Below are 24,022 nucleotides of genomic sequence, written 5' to 3' on the forward strand. Positions count from 1 at the left end.
GACACACTGAAAATATAAAACCCCATTCTTTTCTGATTCATTTTTGAACAATAAAATGCTGTCTTTGAAAATCTTTCAAAAGACCATTAAAATTGGCCTGTAAATGAGAAAGACATATAATTTATTTAAAATATGGTATATCTATATTATCTGTATAATTTTACTGTTACTATTACACTAATTACTCTTATACAAATCCATCGTAACCGATCCAAATTTAAAATGCCTTTTATCGTTCAAATAATCAAATTATTTCCTTTTTCATAATTTTCACGAAAGTCTTAAGAAATTAAAGATATATAACTACTGCATGACATTAAAAAAGCTGAGAACGACAATATCGTTATTGCGTTTGTCCATCTAGAACCTATTTTTTAAAACAGATATTTTAAAACAGATTTTAAGAATAGATTTTTTAAAAATACTTTAAAGAAAGTCTTTTTTTTAACTGAGAAGTAAAAAAAGAACACCTTCTCTACTTTATTTTAAAGAAAACATATTAAAGTGTTATCTGACGTGGCTCTTGATTGTGAGTTTTAAGAAGAGCACTGTGAAGCGATTTAAAGATTTCTTACTTGTATCGTGACAAATAAATTCTTTAAGTAACCACCACAGTGCTTTGCATCTTGAAAAGTGGGATTAGATCTTCAATTTCTTCCTCGCCCTCGCTACCAAAATATTCATTTAAAAATCTATTTTCTGTCAGTTTATCAAACTGTGCACATTTTTTGATATACATATTCTTCGAAAGTAACGTCTGCTCTTTAAAGTTTCCAATTATCCTCATCTATGTGCAAGTTCCGTCCTAAGTTTCTCTAATTCTGGATAGTTTTCCATGATTCAGGATTTAGAAAACTTGCGTAGATGAAACAGTTCTTAAGTACTTGCGATGTTACTTGAGTTGAGGTTAGAGAGCCTCAGTGACTTTACGTAATGTTTAAAAGGACGATTCGTAAAACTCTTGATTACGATCATATCGAAAGATTCCAGTTTCTTTGTATAATTCAGCGTGAAAAAAATTTTTTTTAATGGAAGAGTAATTTCTGATGTGCGGATTTACAGAAAACGGAATTTTGCTGTTTTGGTCTCCCATTCCTCTTGAGATATTTGTAAAAGGTCACCAGTTATTTTTATTTTACTATTCTCTTCATACTGTAATGGCAAAATTTTAACAATTGTAAAACATCTTGCTTTCTGCCAGTTCCGTATCATCTTTTCCGTTTTTCAGCATTTTTCAAAATAAGATAGCGAATCAATCTCTGCTTTTCCTGACTCTATGTTTAAAGGCTAAGCCTATTACAGGCATCAGGCGAAAGCACAGACGTGTTTCATCAACAATAAAACTGCCGTTCAGGTGACGTACATTCATTTTGCTGCATATTTTCTTCCACCAGTTTTCAATGTATAAGCTCGGACAGTATACTTGGTTGAGACGGCTTTGAAATTTTAACAAAATGACATGAGATTTTCTGCTGATGTTTAAATTTATGCAGCGATCCATTTGAAAGGCAAGAGGGCTAATCTTTGGAATATGGTAACAGGTAGTTTGGCGACATTTTGGTAAAGCGATAAAAGTTACTAGCTAGGACTTTAGTAGTGTACATGGATAAAGTCAAGAGTGTGCGCAATGCCATTTTTGTGCAGTTCTGGGATGTTTTTTTAAGCGAGAATAAGTTGACGTGTACATAGATGATACCGTGTATGTGCAATTCTTAAAAACGCGGCAAGCAGTTTGCGATTCAGCACTTTCTCCAAATTTCGCACCTAATCTCCTTCATGATTAAGCATTTTTGTTCCATAAAAGTCCTAGTATAAGCGTAATTCGGCTAGCAGATTGTTAAAAAAAAATGTTGAGTAAAAAAAAAAAAAAAAAAAAAAAAAAAAACATGCCTTTACTTCGTGAAAACAAAATGGCGTCCAAAACAAAACTAGCAAGTTGCTGTAGCAGGGTTGGTTGCCAAATTTTCGCCAAAAATTCGCCAAGTTACCATAATACAAAGATTAACCGGCAAGAGTCTTTCAGTTCGATTGCAGTGATACGTGTATTACTTTCTCAGTAGTGTAGATTCATTAATCTGAATATCAGAGAGAAAATCTTCAGCATAACACAGTTAGTTTCGTAAATGTTTCTGCATGTGAGACGTACAATCTTTGAAGGTTTTTTTTCTATAAGCTGCTTTCTTACTTCTATGTCTTTCAACGAGAATGCTTTATAAGGTATTTCTCCCACTTTCCTAGCGTGCCTTCGTGGTGTAGTGGTTCTGCACGCTGGGCTGGTATTCCAGAGGCCCGTGGTTCGATTCCCGGCGAAGGCATTTCCTAATTTTTCATCTTACCTGCTTCCAAAAAATCCCTAATGTCTCTACAGCTTTTCATTTTGTAGATATTTTAACAGAAAGTTGAGTTTAAAGAAGAGAGCAAGGACAAATAAAATCCGAATTTAAAAATATTTACTAAATGACCATCTCATCGGCAAATTAAAAATATTTACTAAATGACCATCTCATCTCAATAACCGTCCTCGTCTGCAAATTTCATGGATCAACAGAAAGCCATTGTCTATTTCTTTCCTTCCACCAACCGAATTTCAACTCTTTTCAAGTCTTCTTAATTTCAGAGTAGAACTTTTAAATTTTGCCGACGAGAAACAATGATTCTGGAGAAATTATTTGAGCTTCAAAAAGAAAACGTCAACAAAAGTTTATGGTAATTTGAATATAGTAAAGCATATGTGGGTTATCTGCCTGTGGGAAGGAATAACTTCATGGATGGTTTCTACCAGAAATTGACTTTTAATCACTTTGCACGTCTGAAAAACCACCCATGGAGCCAACCTGTTGACCTGGGATCAAAGCCGCGTCAAACGTCTTGTCGGTGAATGAGTCAAGGGAAAAACGACAAGTAAGTGAAGTTCTGCTTTTTTTTTTTTTTTTCTATTTCGTTTTCAGTTGCAAGGTACTTGGCATGAACAAGGTAACGTAATAATATATATAGATAAGACACATACAAAAAGAATACTGAAGTAAAGGTAATTAATTTGCTAAAAAAAGGATCCATGGTTCTACAGATGCTTAAAAATGAGATTTTGTTTCAACTACTAAACGTACTATTAAACACATTTCGGCTTCTAACTGCCATATAGACTTATTGTGCTGAAATTCTACAAAGAATTGGTTGAAGACTATTTAGGACAATATTCCTGATAGGCCTTGTCCTGGAGCTGTGGCTACATTGCGACTAACTACTGGACATGACTGCTTAGTGGCGCACCTATTCCCCATTGGTATCCTGCCAGGACCAGAATACTGATTATGCAGCAATGGTTTTGTGGATAGAGACCCATCTTATGCGGTGCATTGTAATTCGTGGATAATCTGATATTGAGCGGTATTAGTTTGGGAAACTGCGTTTGGGTTAGTTGTGCATCTTAAAATTAAATATTTTTAATGTTAATTAACGTGAATAGGAATGACTAGTGACAAACTATATACAATAAATGTGAAAAACATCTGAACAAATATATATATATATATATCAGACATATTAAAAGAAAATTTAAAACAGTGCTTCAGATACGGTGCTTTTTATTAGAAAAACGCAGCTGTGACTTGATATTTTTGATTATATTGAAAAAAGATACAGTTTTGACAGTATGATTAATTTGGCAGTTAATGGTCTTCATAAGTTCCCTTCTTGCTATGAAGTTGTTCATATAGTTTTAAAAACGCTTAAATATCTTTTTTTAAAAAATATGTTGAACACGTGAAGAAATATCTGCAAGTAAAATGCCTTCGAAACAAAGGCTGTACATTTCTCGGAACATCTGTAGCTTTTAATTTATTCTATGACAGAAGGGTGTTTACAGTGTTTATGTGACTCAAATGATTCAGTTCACCAGTAGTTTGTATATTATTTGAGCATACTCTTCCCTTCTGTTTTCCTTTATTTTTGATGAATGTAGCAGCTTTTTAAAATATATTTGATTTTGAAAAGGGGGAGAGGAGATTGTCATCCATGGTGACTATTTTACGTGAAACGAAGTAAAAGAATGATTCCAGAAAACATATAAAACGAAAAGGATTTTAATTAATTACTAATACAGATTTTCTTTACAAGTGACAGGTGAATGCAGAGCCCGGACACCCGGACGGCTTAATATGACAAATCGGGTGTCGTCCGGTACCCGCACCTATTTAGAACAACACAACCCTGGCGACTTCCTGAAAGGGCTGCATCGGGAATATATTAATTTAGAATATGTGATATTGACGTGGCCAAACAAGGGCGTGTGCATATATATGCTTCAGTATACAATTAATAAAAAGTTTCATACATAGGTACATTGGTGGTATAGGTACATTGGATACATATGTATATTGGTCTAAGTGGTTAATGAGAAGATTTTCTTTACAGAATAAAGATTAGAGTATTAAAAATATTTCCTATATTTCGCTAATTGAAACTAAACAGCTTCATTCTAGCATCTACTTTAAATTGGCCTAAAAGAAGATAACGATAAAGAAGTATACTTTCCGCTGGAAATGCTAAAAACGTTCTTTTTTTTTCTTTAAATGTTTACTTATTTTATTATGCACATTTTTGATTTTGAGATTTTGATAGCTTAGTGTCTCTCTGTCTTCTTCTTTTACATTTTTCTTTTATAACTTATTATCACATTACACTACCGGGACCACTAGCGGCAGAAAGTCGCTGAACACTGGTAATTCTATCCGAGGTTCGAATCCGGTGAAAAAGTAGTATTATCAGGAACAGCAAACATAACTACAATTTTATTTGCAAAATTCTGTGGAATTTAAAATTCGGGGAATTGTCGCATATCTTAGACAGCAAAAAGGGCAAAACTAGACCTTCAGTAAAAAAAAAAAAATTTAAACCTCTTTTTTTTTTTTTTTTTTTTGCTGTTCAAAGATTTGTCTTTGCTAAATCGACCGCATGTGAAATACAATATCGATCACACGTAACACGATATTGAGGGTTTAATTGCAAAGCAATCAAAAGGCGATTACCTGAGGAGAGATGATTTCGTGAAAGATTTTATGAAGTAAATTGATTCGTATTTACGACAGGAGAACATTAGGAACAAACATTTAAGCCAGCAATCACATGCAGAACGAAACAAGAAGAAATCAGTAGCCTTAACCATTCGGCAGTTATTAAATTTATATTAAAACCGATGCAAAAGCACTGTTTGTTTGATTACGGCATATCAGGTGAACTCTACCTGCCTGCTGTCATAAAGGTTTCCCGCTTATTGCCATAAAATTCACAGTTCTCAAAATACAGCGAGGTTTAGGTTAATTAATTAATCCAAATCAACTCAAGGGCTATCTACCTAAAGGATAAAATGCCTTTGTTAAGCACGTTTTAAGGCTCAAATACACGTTACCCATAGAGACATCCACGAAAATCAGCCGTGCAGTCAGCCTATCAGCCGGGATTCGAACTCAGGTTATGTTTTTCTGTAGAAACAACGGTAGTTTAATTTGGTTGAATGTTATCTTAATTTACGTTGGAAATTCATGTGCTTCTTTCTATATATCATGACCCAAACCTTTCGAGGCTTTGATATTGTTACGGATTCGGTATTTAAATACCTAATGTTAGTAGAATTATAAATTAAATTGTTTTATTCCCCGTGCAGTGAAGCACGTGACGAATATTAAGAGAAAGCTAAGCCGGAAAATTAAAAATACAGGAGCACGCGCATTTAATAAATAAATATCTCTTTTAATTTATATTTAATTCGAATAAATGTATTTGACTAGTGTATTTAATTGTAACCATAATTCTACTCTTTTCGCTTTCGAGAAATTGCTAGAATTCTCTCGTGCGGCCGATTAAAAAGATATAAAAGCCAGAGAGAGAACATCTCAGCTCAGTTGCTTAGGAAACTGTTGTCGTTTACTGTAGCGAATTCGCGGCGAGATTGGATTAGCTTTCTCTACGTTTCTCTGTTTTGAATTAAGTTCTGTTGAACGCTTCAGTAGTTTAGAAGATAACTACTGTAAGATATTGAGATATTGTACGATTATCTCTGAAGAAATTTAAGCATTTTGTTTTATTTGTTGTGATAATAATAAATTTTATTCACTTTTTATTGGACTTGTGCATTAAATTTATTTCGAATTAAAATATTGTTGCGTACGCCCGCAACAATATTGAAAAGAAAATAAAGTTACTCCAAAATTGTCTTATTAGAGGTTGAGTAAATTATTTAAAATTTGATATATTTAATACAATGCTTGAAGAAAAAATTGATGGAAGAGCCACTTAAATCCAGAGAAGTACTGAAGTTTGGTTGTGAGGCGAACCGAAGAGAAGATAGGACAATAAGAGTTTAACTTAAGCTGTCAGTAGACCTTATAAATAATTGTCATATAGATGTATGCTTGCTTCGGGCATACAAGAAATATGGAAGCTATATATATATATGTGTGTGTGTGTGTGTGTATGTGTATTCAAACCTTAAAGAAAATCCACACTTTTGCAAATATAGGAAAAACCGTACATGAATGGAGAGAAACATGGCAAGCTACGTTTTCCTCAATATCTAACATAAATTAATGATCAATAATGACCAATGACCAAAAGATATGATGTACGAATCGCAAATCCATGAAACACTCCTGAGCAAGGATAGATCATTCTATACCTCCTTTAGAGCATGGAGTAGGCTTTGCCTGTTTTCCAGCAAATGACAGCGAGCTGCTATTTTTCTTTACATAACGTTCCATACTTGATTAATGGCTTTAAATTCTGGAAAGCATGTAGACCCATCGATTAGGCGGATATCCTAACTCTCGAAGAGATTTTCCATTGTCAGTACCATCATCCATAAAAGAAATGTTTTGCCAGTGACACTACGGGATACGCGAACATATGTTTCATAAATTCTGCAGAATGGGAGTCACCCGTTAAAGTACCGTTATCAAACATTTGTAAGACGACCTTATCACCGCCATAACGATATATTTTCCTTTGAATAGCTTCCTTTTCAAACAATTTTCCCCTATCATGTCTGATTAAATGACATGTGGAATCCAGTTTTAGGTTGAATCAGGTCTTATTCTCAAGCAAGACATCAGCCTGTTAAGCCATGGTCCAATTTCGATGGGTTTGATCTCATTAGAAATGTTCATTATAAAATGATTACGGTGCACCTTTGAAATGACCACTACACAAACATTGCAATAACGGTATCTTTTCCTTTCAAAACTCTCATCTGGATACCCTTTATTTCTTTCATGTCTTATGAACATACAAAATCCAGGTTTAAATTTAATCAATTTTTATTTGAAAATAGTAGGCATTGTTCAGTTAATTCTTCATTCCAATTCGGTGGATTTTATCCCATTGCAAATGTAGTCTACCGGCACCTTTACATAACTCTAATAGTTTCATACAAATGATCGAGATTGGAGCATATATCCCGAAATAATTCAAACCACGAACCACGGTTTAATAGGATATGCCTGCTCCTGTTCAAGAACATGCAATGCTGGTTGCCAGTGTAGTTTTTACTGCCATCGCTAGACATATGTAATCTTGTACAGTTTTAAAGGAGGACTTTGTCTAGAACATCACCTTGTCTAGAACGTTTTCCAGTCTTTCGAAACGCTGCCGAAAATCTGAAGATAGCACTACGAACTCCAGTGCAAATTTGAGTGACATGCAATATTCTTATAATCTATTTACGATAATCTTTGAGACATAACGAAAACTTTGTGTTTCAGGTTTTCGTCTCTTACTCTCAGATTTTCCGAAAAAGGCATTTTCTTGGCAAGGGTAATCTTCTTCTTGACAGCTTTTGTCTTATCATTTGACACCTCGGAAGAATCGAAAATTTGATTATTTATCACATTTCTGATGGACGAAGTTTAACTCTTCAAATCAAAAGGAACTGAATCTTTGGATTATGTGGCAATAAATTCCCACAATGATGTTCATTCTTAAGTATTGGACACATAATTTTCATCAAGGTATTTGAATCTATTATATATTTAATACATAATTAATTAAGTATCAGGAAACATAATTTCAGTTGGTGATTTCTTCCATATTTAGTGTAAAGTAGAAATTTTAAATCAATAGAAGGAATTATTACAAAAGTCATTACTTGTAGTGATTCAGCCAGGATATGAACCTGAGTTTACTATACGAAACGAAAACGATGGATGATGAAGACGAATTTTTGTAGGATTTCATAACGCTGATGCAACTAGAGTATTAATATTTAAAAGAAGGAGAAAAGCAAATAACATTTCTGTCACGTGGGCTGGAGAAAGCTTTCTGCAGATAAATTTTAGCGTAAAAATAATCAAGTCATTTTTGACGATTTTTTAGATTAGTTCTTTTTTCAAAAATGTGATATTTACGTTTTCGTCTTGTGTTTAGATTTACTCTACCTGTGCCAAAGGAAATCAATTCAAGTTAGGAAATGAGTGCACTTTATGGAATTAGTATTTTGTAAACCAATAGTTTTTATAAGAATCAGAAAGCACAGATGAATTATTTATAAAGAAATATATATTTTAATATTTTATCTATGTCTCAAAAGTCCACTTAATTTTCTCTTAAAATTAATTATTTTAAAATATTGAATATTAATTTTAAAATATTGATTCATTAGATATAGCACAAAGGCCTATGAAACTTTCGTTGCACGTCATAAAGCAAACCATATAATAGCGAGGTAGTCTCCTGAGAAATATAAGATTATGAAAACCAGTCATGAATCTTCCTTTCCACCGAAGTTCAATCTTCAAAAAAATATACTTTCGTATTAATTTAATCCTAGCCTACAGTCAACAAGAGTAGCTAACCTGCAGTAAGATCACATATAAACCAACTGCTTAAACGTATAGCTGCTGCTATATCAAGAAAAGCTCCGAAATTGGAGTACAAAACAAGACATTTCCGCTAATAACTCTTCCAAAGCAGATTGCAGAACAAGAGATTTCAGGCATTCCAAAATTATTACTTACTAAAACTTACAATATAATATAGCAAATATAAAAATATGAAGTAAGCAATAGAAATAATAAATAGGACAGTTACGTTTTAAAAATGATCTCAAATAAAGGGTAGCAGTGTAGAAATAAGGCAAATAAATGTGCATTATATAGACATACAAGGTGAAGCACACCGTTTGCGTCCCTTCAGCATTTGCCTCCATTTAGGACAAATCGCAATTTAGAGCCATATGTTGCTGACATGTGTGGAAAGGAATAGCCTTTTGCTAGAAACCTCGAAACCGCAAAGGCTATGAAATGCACTCGTGTCATTCAGATTTCCGCATGAGCCATTTGCAATAAGGTTAAAATCACACAGTAATGCAGGAGCACTTGCCAGTAAATTCGACGATCTTGAATAGATTTGTTCTGCGTACTTAACGCAAATTGATTCCTAAATGTGTTTTGAGGCTATACATTTTTAAACTAGATACCTTTTGCAGAATACAACTACTTAGGTTTCCATCTTCCCTCGAATTTCTTTTGTAATAGTCAAAAACTTATGTTATTTGGTATAAAAAGAGAAGGTTATTTTGTTATAACTGTAATTCATATTTTGAGGCATTTAATTTGTATGTAGTATCAGAAGGCAGATATTCTCACAGTGCACTTCTGTAATATTTGAAGATCTTAAAAGCTTATTCCTGCTTATGATTAAGTTAAATTTTATCAAACAGGAAGGAAGGGAAAATCTGCCATGTAAAGTAAATTAGGAAGTATCCCTGCTATAATTTTAGTTTTTGTTAACAAAATTTGTCATTATAATTCTTTTTGCATTATAAGGTATTTCCCTTGTCTTCTTAGCTTGCCGTCGTAGTGTAGTAGTCTGTACGCTGGGTGCGTATTCCAGAGTTCCGTGATTCGATTCCCGGCGAAGGAGTTGCTCATTTTTTATCTCTCCTGCTTCCAATTAACCTAATGTCTCTACAGTGGCGCCCGAATTAAAAGGGTGGTGGATGATGATTCTCCACGCCCAGTATTTGGCGATTGGGTCTCCTGAATCCCAGTCGCCCTTTAAAAGGTGGAGTATATAAGGTATTTCTCCCGTCTTCTTAGCATGCCATCGTAGTGCAGTGATCAGCACGCTAGGCGCGTATTCCAGAGGTCCGTGGTTCGAATCCCGGCGAGGGAGTTGCTCATTTTTCATCTTTCCTGCACCCGAAACAGCATAATGCCTCTACAGTGTAAATGCAAGTAAATTTTCCATAGAGTGCTTTCCACGAACACACCCCTTCCTTTGACCAGATAGCAGTCGCGTTTTTTGCCTTAATTAATCAGCCGATTAACCAATTTTCATGTTTCAGAAAATCTTGCATCTAAATTTTACTTTTGCATGTTTTATCCTTCGTTTCGTAGTCAAGGATATATGAAGCATTATTCGAGATATCGATAGTGTAATTTCATGCTATTATGTTTAATTTCTTTAATGTTATTAAGTTTTGGTTGCTTGAATGAAGATTTATATTTTGTTTTTCACATGATAGCATGTATTTATTTGACGTAAATTTGCAAAAAAATATATAGATTATATTTTTCAAGATTACTAGTTCTGCAAGTGTTAAAATGAACCTCTCAAAATTCCGAAAACTGTTTCACGAGGGTTCACAAACCTGTAAACCCTCGATTCCAAAGATTTTAGCTCCTATCGAAAAAGCTTTCAAGTTCAGTAAAGTTTCAGATTCACAGAAAGAAATGATTAGGCATCTTATCGCTCATAATGTGAAATTCAATAATAAACCTTTGAAACCAAATCTAACTGCGAGGGAAAGAGCTACATTGCGTGAAATTCATTCTAACCCGGATATTATTATTTCAAAGGCCGACAAAGGTGGCCAGATAGTCGTCATGGATAGGAACACTTACATCGATGGTGTCACTAAACTCTTAAACGAAGGACCATATAATCCGATCCCTAAAGATCCTTCACCTTCGGATTTGTCAAAAATAAAAACTGCGATCAAATCTTCGCAAATCATTTCAGCCAACTTAAAACATTCACTTATTCCATCTGTTGCGAATTTTGCCAGATTATATGCTCTTCCCAAAATTCATAAAAGTGGTATTCCTTTCCGCCCTATTGTATCAAATTTAGGTACTGCCTCGTATCCATTAGCTAAATATTTAGTTTCTAGATTTTCAACTCTATTAGACAATAACATTTACACCATAAAAAATTCAATAGAGTTTGTAAAAAAAGTTAAAAACATTTCTCCTAGTAATTTACTCATGGTTTCTTTTGATGTAAAATCATTATTCACCAATGTCCCAGTGGAGGGTGCATTAAGATGTCTAGAAACCAGACTTCGCGAATTTCATTTCTCTTGCATCGAAATTGATGAGCTAATTTCTCTCACTCAACTCTGTTTGAAACTAACACATTTTGTTTTCCAAAATAAATATTACAAGCAAACTGAGGGATTAGCCATAGGAAGCCCCCTCAGTCCCATCCTGGCTGATATCTACATGCATTATTATGAATCAAAATTGTTTGAAACTTTAAACTTCCCGGCATGGTTCCGCTACGTAGACGATACTTTTACTCTGTTTGAAGGTAATAAAGATGATTTAAATAAAGTTCTTTCAACAATGAATTCTATTGATCCTGCTATTCAGTTCACTTTTGAACTTAAGACTTGCAATTCTCTTCCGTTTCTCGACATTCTGGTCACACGTAACACATCCAACTTCAGTACTACGGTTTACAGTAAACCTTCATCGGTTTGCCTTCCACCACACTTTAAATCATGTCATCCGACTAAACAAAAGTTAGCTTCATTTTATTCCTATGTTTTCCGTGCTCTTCAAGTTTGCTCCTCCAAACTAGCCCTTGATGAAGAACTAAAGTATTTAAAAGCAATAGCTATTGACAGGGGCTTTCTACCCAACATTATTAATCAAGCAGTTAAAAAATTCTCATCTCAACACACTAAAAACACAATCTTGTTTTAGGAGATTATAAAAATTCTGTTGTCATTCCCTTCTTTCCATCAATTAGCTATAAAGTTGCACATATTTTACAGAAATTTAACTTTCGGGTTGTTTATTCTCCCATCAATAAAATTCCGAGTTCCATACTCAAGGACCCCATTCCGGATATGAATTCCTGGGGTATTTATAGGATTCCTTGCCAGTGTGGTTTAATTTACATTGGCCAAACTAAGAGAGCCTTAAAATTTCGCGTCAAGGAACATGAGGCATATGTTAGAAAAAAGGAAACACAGAAGTCTTCTGTTGCTCAACATTGTTGGTCCGAAAACCACACTTTCAGTTTTTCTGCTGCCAAAATTATTCAAAAAACATCTTCCATCGGAGAACTGGATTTTCTAGAGGCATTTCACATTCATAAAAATCTTTCTGTTCTAGTTAACGATCCTAATTCCAATCCAAATTTGCCTTCGGCCTTTAAAGAAATTATGTTTTAGTTCCGGTTTTACCAACAGATGGCGCCACTTGCTTATTCTTGTCCAGGCTTTCTTATCTTATCTAATCATTATTTCCTATCTTGTTCATTTTCGGTTTTGCAGCTGAAGATGGTGGTTCGGTAAAACCATCGAAACTAGTCCTGTGAAAATTTTGTAAATATAACGCTGATTTTTGTTGTTTGACTTCTGAATTAGTAACTGTTTCCGAATTAGGCTTTTTTTATGAGGGGTACTCAGAAACTAAAACATTCGATTTTTTCAACTTCTGTCAACTTCGCTTAAAAGAAAGAAAATAATTACATCTTTTAAAACTCTTTTTTAAACTTAGAACTAAATGTTAACCGTTTAAAAAGCAAGATTAACTTTTAAAGAAAAACGCATATGTAAATGAATGCAAATAGTAATATTTAAAAATATCTGGAATTCGTGCACAAATCAGGCATTTGTGTAAGAGCACAGAGGCGGCTTTTACTTAAATTTCCTAGTGTTTTGATACAGAAAAAAAAAAGATTAATTTTTCATTGAAACGGAATCCTTTTCTTTATAAAAACAAGTAGTTAAATATTTAACTTACTGGACGAGTCGTTAGCTTCTCAGAATAATTTGCGGTTTTTCCATCTGACTGGATGATCATTTTTTCGGCAAATTTCAGTAGAATAGAAATAATTAATGAAACGCTAACCGAAGGCCCATTCACTGTTCTAGCTTAGGATGCTTGAGTAAAATTTTGAAAGATTATCATTTTGTTTATAAATAAACGTATTTCGTAAACGATCATTATTTATTGCTTGTGATTAATTAACCTTTCAAGATATGAGAAACCGACTGAAACATGTTTTCGATATCTTCCATCCAGGCGCATATTCATTCTTCTATTATGTGTCCACTTATTTTAATATAAATATCAGACAATGGTGACTAAATTAATTCGAGGTATTGAAAGAAAGTATAACAACTGAAATAGCTATTCGAAATAGATATATTTTGCATGAGGAGAAGCAGAAAATACTTGTGCCACGAAGTGTCAATCCTTTGTGTAATTCGAACAAATACTTGTAAAAGGCATTAGATTGAATTTCAAGAAATTTCTGCGTTGAAAATTAACAAAAATATGCAATAACCAAAGAAGATATTATTCATTAAAATATAATGTCTTTATATTTTTAATATTGTGTGTGTAAATTTCGTTAGCACAAACAATAGCTTTCTCTATTTGCTCAACTACTGCTGTACTACCACTTTCATCTTAGGTCAACATGACTTTAAGTAACTTTTTATAAAAGTGACTTTTAAGTTATAAGGCATTTCTCTCGCCTTATTAGCTTGCACTCGGGGTATAATGGTCAGCACACTCGTCGCGTACCTAATGTAACCTAATGTTACATTAGGTAGGCGGCGAACCTAATGTTACATTAGGTGCTGACTAAACCGAGTGTGCTCTAATAAACCAAATGTTCCGGTGGTACCCTAATAAAAAAAGGTGGTGGATGATGATTCTTCCACCACCAGGATTTGCCGATTGAGTCCCCTAATCCCAAGTCGTCCTTTAAAAAGGGGAGTATTAGAGTATTTGTCCCGCCTTCTTAGCATTCCTTCGTGCTGTAATGGTCAACACACTAGGCGCGTATTCAAGAGGTCAGAGGTTCGAGTTTCGGCGAGGGCACTGCCCAATTTTTATGTGTCCTGCTTCGAAATAACCTAATGTGTCTGCAAAGCGCATGTGAAATGGAACGTTACAAAAAAAATTGAAATAAATGTTAAAACAATGGATCGGAAAAATAACGGAATTTCCATTCAAAGAGAATTTTTAGTTCTAAAAGCAAAATATCGATGTTGGTAAGAAATTTCCATGTGGAAATTTTAAAACAGTATAAGAACTTGCCTTTGGAAACACCAAAGGTAATAATAAGAAACTAAAGTTTGTTCTTATTTCAAAGACACTTGTTTTTCTTGTATGACATTTAGTCACAGTAACGACGTGCTGAACCAAATCTTGACGCCTGTGTCGTGAACTAGAGAAGGAAGTTGTTTCCTCAATCATTTATTCATTGTTATACTTTAAAAAATAAATCAGATAAGTTTGGATTTTAGAAAACGACATCTTTAGTCTCGTAACAACTATTAGTTAAAATAGTTGGCATTCAATATTCTGAACAGTCGACTTTACTCAAATGGTAAATTATTCACTATTCTACTCTATATTAAAACTATTGTAAGGGAAATTCTTGTTTTCCGTAAGATGCAAATTTGGGATTGTTGACTTTGCCGTCTTTAGCAATACTGTAGTGCGAAGCAGGTCGTTTCGACGCCAGCGGTTCGACGCCAACGTTTCGACACCGGGGCAGTTCGACACCGTACGTTTCGAAGCAGGGGCAGTTCAACGCCATATTTTTTTCTCATTTTTATTTATTTTTAGGATAAATATGAAGCAATATAAATAAGTAATATGACTGATTTTTATTTATTGAATTAGCGATTGTTTGCATGCATATTTGATATAAATATATGTGTGTATATGTGTGAAAGTGTTCTAGATTTTTGTTTGTGTCCCAGATTAGTGAGAAGCCCCCTCGCAAACGTCAAGGCCCCGGGACATGAGGGAGGTTTTTTTTATTTATTTATTTCACAAAAAAGCATTAAAAAGGCAAAATACACAAATGGTAAATAAACGTATGGTTACAAAGTAGTTATATTATATTGCAAACAAATATAATTACAGATAAATAAGATTACACATAAATAAGATTAGAGATAAATAAGATTACATCACAGAACTGTTGTTATACTAATCCATTGCAAAATTATGCGCCACACCTTTCAGGTATTCCATTATTTCTCGATTTTCAAAATTTTCAACTATTACTTTAATTTTCATATCAGTTCGCAGATACCTATTCCGCTTGTGCGGTGGTTCATCTCCACGTACAAATTGTTCATAACATTGATCAATTGATCTATGAATTTCCATAATGTGGGATGTGAAACACCAAATGATGATGACACCAAATTTAATTGAGTGATGATGCAAATTTATTCTAAAAATAAATAAAAATACGAAAATTATGGCCTCAAACAAAAGCAACAAAAGTATGGCGTCGAACTGACCCCACGTCTAAACGACCTCGTGTCGAATCGACCACTCGTCGAAACGCTGGCGTCAAAGCGTTGGCGTCGAAACGTTGGCGTCGAACTGACCTGTACCGCTGTAGTGCGTTACCGCCTTTATATGGTGCAAGAAACTGTATAATACTGTATATGGCGCGAGAAATATTCGACCATTATATGGGTTACTTTTCATTCGTACGGGGATAAAACTTTTTTTTTTTTTTTTTTTTTTTTTGAGGGAACAAGAATCGGGTATAGAAAGCCCTTTTTCCTTCACAGTTTCTTTCTCTTGACAGCCGGTATAAAAATTTAAGTATCTTACATTTTTGACTAAAACGTATCACATTACCAAACCTGACAGAATCTGAAAGTTTAGATATTTTTGCACATTTCGTAATTAGAGCTACAGATTCCTTAATTAAAAGATTTACGTCCAGCTATTTGTAAGATATTTAAACATATAGTCTTTTTAAAACGCCTTCTGAGTATACAAAATTTTCAACTCATATAAAATATTTCCCCACTAAAGTAAGTATGTACACTGTTTCCTTCTAAAACCCCTTTTCTTATATATTTTTTTTATTTTTCACTTCAACATGTTGTGTAGGCATAGTCTCCAATAAAGAAAATATTAAAGCAAATTACAGTAAAACTGGGTGGAAGATTAAAGTAAATCTGAACTTCAAAAAAAAAATATATATTGATTTGATGTAAATTTCATAAAGGTTTACTCAGACTTATTAGTCCTCGGTCAGAGTTAATAAACAACGCCACTTGTATTTATACTAAACTGTTATGATGTACATTATGATGCCATATCTTGCATTTTTGTATTTACTTAGACGCAAATTGTCTACAGTAAAACTGTACGTCAAGTATAGAACACATTTTTGAATTTGCGAAAGGCGTATTATAATAATATTATATATAATAATAATAGTAAATAATTCACAATAATAGTTGTGAAAGCTATAGTAATAATAATATATTACTTTCAGACAGTTTGTGTTTTTGCCAAAGGTTTTTTTTACGGCTTAATTATTAAACTAGCATTAACGAATGCAAATTTAAAACCAGAAGTGCCCAAGGAATATGAGACAACGTATTATAGTTTATTCCAATGAAAAAAAATAAGAAAGATTCTTTCATAGTTAACACTGTATGATGGTATCGATACCGACTTCAAAATTTAAAGCTTCAAAAACTATTTTTACTATTGCAGTGATTAAAAGCAACAACCTGCTTTGATTTCGGAATATAAGAATGTGGCTGTAAAAGGAATTTTATTTTTTCTCCGATGTAGTGCATGATATGTGATAATTCAGCCGAAGTGACATGCCTAGAAAAATATAGAAATATGTACACAGAGGAATACATGAATATCAATGTTAAATTATCTTATGCCATCTTTCAATAGTTCTGTAAAATGAAAAATGAAAATGATGAATCTGTTGTCAGACTAGCAGAGACGTAGAACAGTATTGAACTTTAAAATGCGTTATAATGAATTTTATTTTTAGTAATTAAGGATACCTAAGTCACAATTTCCTCAAGATTACGATTTTAGAATAAATAAATAAAGAAAGACGTAGAATTATCTTACATACATTATGAAGTTGAAGCAGAACTATTGTTGAACGTTTAATAAATATTTCAAGAAGTGCAAATGCTCATTTGGGAAAAATGGTATCAGAAAATTGTGTGACAAAATCATGCGCTTGCAAATTTGCCTTTCGCAAATTCAAAAATGTGTGCTATACTTGATGTACAGCTTTACTGTAGACATTTTGCATCTAAGTAAATACAAAAATTGAAGATATTGCATCATAATGTTTTGTACATCATAACAGGTTAGTATAAATACAAGTGGCGTTGTTTATTAACTCTGACCGAGGACTAATAAATCTGAGTAGCTTCAGTAAAAACAGTGAATGCAAGACTCTTAGTTTTCCAAATTTTTAACTGAAATATGATTTTAATAATAAAATTAAAGACATTTATTTGAAATGTCTTTTAATTAATTAACTTGCATTAATTAAATTTTTCCTGTTAATATAGAGGCAAAGACTGCATCAGAAAGTTGAACAAATTTGATTGGTTTTGATAACACTGTATATTTTTAAAATATTTTCAAAAGTTTTCAAATAAATTTCTTCCTTTTTATTCAGTGCCTTATTGGTGTAATTAGAAGCACATCCGTCTAGAAATTGAGATGTCCGGAATTCGAATACCGACGAAGCCATCTTTGATTTCTTATGTTTTCTAGCTTAAAAAAAATTTGGACTGTGTCCCCTTCTTCGCTGTCGCCCCTTCAGTGAAGGAAAATGTAAAGAATTTTCTCCTTCTTTACCGTACGCCTTTGTAGTATAATTTGAAGCACTTTCGGCCAGTGATCGTGTGGTCCAGAGCTCAAATCCCGCTGAGGGAATTGTGAATTTTTTATGTTTCCTGTTTTGAGAAAATGAAATGACTTAAATTATTTTACACTCTGCCGTAATGACAGTTTCTTTCAGAGTATGAGTAGTATAAAGTGCAAACAATTTCGATATTCCTAATTTTGCTCTTTTCACGTATCTTGCTCTATTAAACACCTAATGACTCCACAAATTAAATTAATATGGCTTTAAACTCTTAAATACTTAACGTTTACCCATACTTGACGCTTTCAGATACACACAAAGCACTAAGTGTCTCGACAATAAATTCTCAAAAATGATCCTAATATAATGAGTGAGATACTTACGGGAGACGAGACATATTTATGTTGGTTGTTATTGACTACTTGTACATGCTGCAGTGTTGACTTTGCGATACTTCTCAAAGACTAGATTGGATTGTGCAGCGAGCACATTAACGACACCCATCGCTATTTCAAGCTTTAATTGCGAAGTGTAGATTAAACTTTAATCACAACTGCGCATAAATTTCTCAGTTCAGTATGAAGCTATTAAGAGACCACGTAGTAGCTTTCAAATTATTCAATAATGGTAGTTCCTTAGGTATGAGTAGTACTTCTAATATTGCGAGTCATTTCATAGTTATTATGTGATGCTGTTATGTTTCCAACTGCTTATAATGGTAAATAACATTTACTCGTTAGTAAATGTGATAAAGGTAATAATGGAAGTTCTAAGTCATAACTTGAAAATGAAAATTTGAGTATATATATATATATATATAATTTAACAAACATTCTATATATAATTTTTTTAATCCTAAACATTTATAAAAATGCATAAGTGAATAATTGTTGAACAGGCAGAAGACAGACTTATCAAGGGGATGTTGCCTCCAAACCTAACTCTTCAGTTATTCTATTTGTGTTTCGTCATCCATGTAGGTAAGGGTAAAAGGAAAATTCAAAACCAAAAGTAAACCCAAATGTTGTGAATTACTAAAAAGAAATTTAAACACGTAAAAATTAGCAAGTGAAGACTAGAATAAAATTAAAGTCAATTAAGAGTAGAAAGCCAAATTTTTTATAAAACCAAAGTAATTAGAAACTCTTGCCTACAAAAAACTTCCCCGACACGAATTATTCAAATAAATCAAAAAGAAACTAGATATTTTTTTTAATATATAAATAACAGTAAAATAGTACTAAAAAGGCAAGTAAAAAGTAAGTTTTAATTTAACTTACCAACTATATTTGTATTTGGAGAGTGGAGCAGCATTCCAAACTAAGTGATGTTAAGTAGTGTGTTATTTCTAACTTTATAAATAGAGGGCGCTTATATAAGGTAAAGTTGAGTGTTAAGCTTCTATCTGTTAGATCTATTTTAAAAACCTATTCTGTACACCTTTAGTAAAGTAAAATGTGTGTACTGTTGCAACACCTTTTTGCTAACTGTGAAGTATTGTAAAAATGTGTAAAAAATTGTAAAAATGCTAACTGTAGCGTAATGTGAAAAAATGGTTGCAAATTATTAAGGATTGTAAAGCATTACGTATTGCAAAAAAATCGAAAATGTTTTTGAAATAAAATTAATTTCAATTTTGAAAAAAAAATTAATTTTAAATGTTGTTTTAAATATACAGTAAGATATTTATTGTAATAGTCTTAATTTATTAAAACTGAATTTTAACATGTTTAATCAAAACTTATTAAATACTGGCTAAAAAAGTAAGGAAAATTAGAAAAAGATAAAAATCTTCACTCAATTCGGCGTATAATTGAGACTTTTGAAAAGAGTTGGCCCTTCATTAGTGAAAGGAAAGAATCCAGTATTGATTATATACATTTTTACAAATATTTACAAGATAAACCCTTAACTCTTCAAAATCCTCCATTACTTAAGTTTTAAGTTTTAAGGTAATGTTTATCATACCACAAAGAGTAAAAAAATTATAAAGAAATGTTAATGCCTGCCTTTTTAATATATAAATTAATAAATTGTGCTGGGACTTGGTTATTAACTTGAACATTAATTAGCTTTATTATTTCTTCCTTTAAATCTTCTATTTTAGTACATATAATTTTTATTCTGATTATTTGGCTATAAAAAGTGTTACTTATTACTTTTCTAGAGATATTAGAGTTCCAATTAACTAGTTTAATAGTATTAAACTGGAAATTCCTTCTTTTATCAGATAATTTAATTTTGCTGTGTTTAATTATGAGTAGGCCTAGGTATTCAATAGTATCTTGATTAGTATTAGTTTTATTAAGTATTAAACTATTTGGGTAAATTTTGAATTGTTCAAAAGCACAATTGTTATTGAAAGTTATAATATCATCAATGTATCTAAATGTATTTACAAATAACATTAATTCATTCTTATTCAAACTTAGTTGGAAGTAAGTACTTTAAATTTGCTTTTTACAAATAGAGAATATTTGTTAAATTCACATTTCATTCCTTGCAGCAATGGCGCAAGAGAATTATTTAAATTTAATTTAACTTTACTATATTCGTTTGAAAAAATATATAAATATATATATTTATATCTATATATAAAATATATGTATATACATTAATTAGTGTGGAAGCAAAGAAAAAGTAATGTATAATAATTTCATTTATACGCCACATGTAAAATTAACTTCACGATATACATTAAATACAAGCCAGCTTTTCTTAGATATGAATAATACCCTAACTGACACAATCGACGTAACACTACTATAAAGAGTTAGATTTCTTAAGGGCCGACAGCAGCCAAGCGATAAATTCGCTAAACCCTGGTACTTCGGTCACAGACTCGAATTCCAGCGAACGGGCTGGCTGCATGGGCGCTTTCGTAGCTTTCCCCGTGTGTAACGTGTATACGAGCCAGTTTACCTTAGAACGTTCTCCACGAAGGCTTCCCTTCCCTTAGAGAGATAGCCCTCGAGTTCTTTGCCATAATCAAATAAACGAAACCAACAAAATTTCTATGGATTTTGGGTATCAGAGAAAATGAATGGAATGGATAAAATTTTATGAAAGGGTATTTTACCATATAAGCAGACCTCTAGAATAGTTTCGTTCTCGCTTTCACACACACACACACACACACCAAAAAAAAAAAATCCTCTAATGATGTATATTTAGTAAAAATGCTGCCTAATTGGTTCCGCGAGAGCAAGCTTACTGGAGAAGTCTTTTTTTTTTCCTTTCCCTAGATTGGGCACAAAATTTTCTAAATATAATTTAATATCGGAAGACCGCATAAAAAGTTAAGTTTCGTAACTTTTATCAAATTGATATTTCAACTTTAAAAATGCCAAAATATGAATGTTTGCTTTATTTGAAACATTTTTCATTCCTAAGTATCGCCGTATGTATTTCCGAACAATGTTTGCGAAAGTTAAGGTTGAGTAAAGGATTATGGGAAACCTGTAGAGTTTTAGGATATAGTAGAATACGATGCATAATATAGTTTTTACTTATTTGGACTGTAGTGAGTTCCATAGTGTCAGGAAAACATAGAAAAGTTCAAAAGCATATACACAGAATTAAATGAACACAGAAATTTTTTTGACAGCGGGAGTAAGATATTTTGGTTCCTTTCCCTTTATGAATTTCAAAGATATTTTTGATATAACGGAGAATGAAACAGAAATGAAACATGACTTTTAAACCCCCGGCGTTTTCAAATAAAAAAATCATTCATTAATAAATAAATAAATACATAAATAATAAATAAATAAACCTAAAAGGATGAAACTTTTTAAAAAGAGCCTATAATCTCTCACTCAGACTGAAATTAACGGAGATAAAATGCGTACCTTGTAGTTTGTTTTGACAAAGTTCATATAAGAGGTCAATGTGTCGCGTTTATGTTATGAAAACCGCATAAGCTCGCGTAAATTGTCTGCACACTGATTTTCACCGAGGACTATCAAATAAAAACTGTTCAGCCGTATAATCTGTGAATATTTTTTTTTGTTTTTAATGTGGAAGTATAGGAAGTTTGCGTTACATATAGTATGTGTGTGTGTGTGTGTATATATGTATGTGCTTTTTAATGAATTTAATAGTAAAATATGATTTAGGTATAATGTTTAAAATATCCTTCTGTTGATTTAATGTGATTTCAATTTGCATTTTGAAAGAAATAACTGGAGCTCTTTAGCTCAACGTATGGGAGTAGAAATTTTGATTATTATTGTATAAAGCATTTAATTAACCTATACTTATATTTATTTGTCCTTTATTTTGCACGTGTCTCAATGATTACCACAGGCTTTCGGAGGCAACGTAAGTGGAAATCATCCGATTTGAGATCTGAAAGACCTGTGCAAAGATTATTGATGGTAATGGCACCTAAAAATGTTATTTTTTGTTAATTTTGGAATTTTTGTCATTAATTACGGAACTCGTACTAGAAGTAACTTTCTATGGGAACTGAGTACCCTTCACAGAGGAATTTTAAAGAGAAATTGGCCATTATTTTAATCACGCAAGAGGAAAATCATGAAAACTTCATACAGGCATACCATTCAACTTTTGTGATCAGAGTCGGATTGAACTACTAATATGCTGCAGTTGAACCATACGGTCACAGGTTAGACCGGAAAATTCCCTAAGTCTTTTTTATCTGAAATAAACGTTAAACGACACTTCATTAAGCAAAACTTTGTAAAATGCTCTATAAATTATTTTGTTTCATGCTGATTGGTTAATTAAATATGGAGAAGCTCACCACATTTACTTAGCTTAAGAGATACTTGGAGTGCGATTAGTGGAGGGTGATTTAAAGGAAATGAGCTGTATTCGTATCAAAAATGTGCGAAATTAAAAAAAAAATTCTCTTCCAGTTAGTTCATTTGCAGAAACCGAATAATAGACAAAGTACAATTATTCAACACTTTAAATCTTTCGGTCACTAATAGGCTCCCTTTGTCACATTAAAGAAAATAGATTTTAATTAAGAAAAATAGCAAAAGCTCATTTGTAGAACATAAAATATGCTGCCATATTAGGTCTTCAGATGCTCTACTCTTTGAATGAATGATGCAACTTTTATAACATTTACCAATCTGAATAAAGACAATGCATTAATTTTTAAAAAATGCGCTTTTAGTAGATCCCACTTGTCAAATATGAAAAAGCTCCGATTCCCTTTGAAGCATAAGAGGATAACGCTTATGTTTAATGAACCAGTGTTCAAGAATACTGGCTCAAGAAGTAATAAAATAAATAAAGGTAAAATCAGGATATCATGGATCACGGATATGGTTACTAATTCAATGATTACGATTCAAACAAAAGAAATTATTTCCCCAAACCAGAAGAAACTCGGATGTAATGCAGCTATCAGCTGGCACGGAAAGAGAAAGAGAATTTATATTGAGAAATGAATTACTTTTGTTTCAGACTTCTTCTGTCTCGAGGAAATGAAAAAAAAAATTGCATTATCACTAAGAGACCAAAAAAATACCCGTTATTGAAATAAAGCAATTACTTATCTTACCTTATTCTTCTTTTCAATAAGCAGAAAAGCTTTTAAATTAAAACGTAGAGGAAGACAGAAAATAACTATTTATACTTCAATAGTCAAATTAATCATGTATATATTTTAAAGGCCTTGTCCTTTGCCAACCTTTATGCTCGTGCCATGATAATGGAAAGGTATTATGCGAAATGATTTGTTGCCTTTTCTTATGTTATCTTACTTGATTGGTTTCCTAAGTTGCTTTTTTTTTTCGTGAACGAAATGGACGAATAAAGTAAGAGCTTTTAATTTCATTTTGAAATTTGTTTCTTTTTTGTAATTTGTTTTGAAATTTTATTTTGAAATAAGAAATACAAATTTAATGTTTTTAAGCTAGGTTTGTGTATATGAGCCATTTTCCTCTAGACGATCTTCCACGAACGCATTCCTCTCCTTAAGCAGATAGCCCTTGAGTGCTCTGTCATTAATCAAGTAAATCAACTAAATCAACCCAACTAAACAAAGCTATGTTTTAAAAATAATTTTAAATACGATACCATTTTATGCAAATTATACTTTCTATAAACTACTTTTAGTGATCGT

The 24,022-nt window shown here is 32.5% G+C and overlaps 1 non-coding gene across 1 annotated transcript; it reads left to right on the forward strand.

Moving 5' to 3' along the window:
* Nucleotides 1-2,241: 2,241 nt before the first annotated feature.
* Nucleotides 2,242-2,315, forward strand: TRNAT-GGU (transfer RNA threonine (anticodon GGU)). The gene has a single exon. It is a non-coding gene; the product is annotated as a tRNA-Thr (tRNA).
* The last annotated feature ends 21,707 nt before the right edge of the window (nucleotides 2,316-24,022 follow it).

This window comes from Stegodyphus dumicola, chromosome X2, assembly GCF_044657685.1.
Source record: "Stegodyphus dumicola isolate Sdum_Otavi_A_Nest chromosome X2, ASM4465768v1".
In the NCBI taxonomy this organism is placed as follows: domain Eukaryota; kingdom Metazoa; phylum Arthropoda; class Arachnida; order Araneae; family Eresidae; genus Stegodyphus; species Stegodyphus dumicola.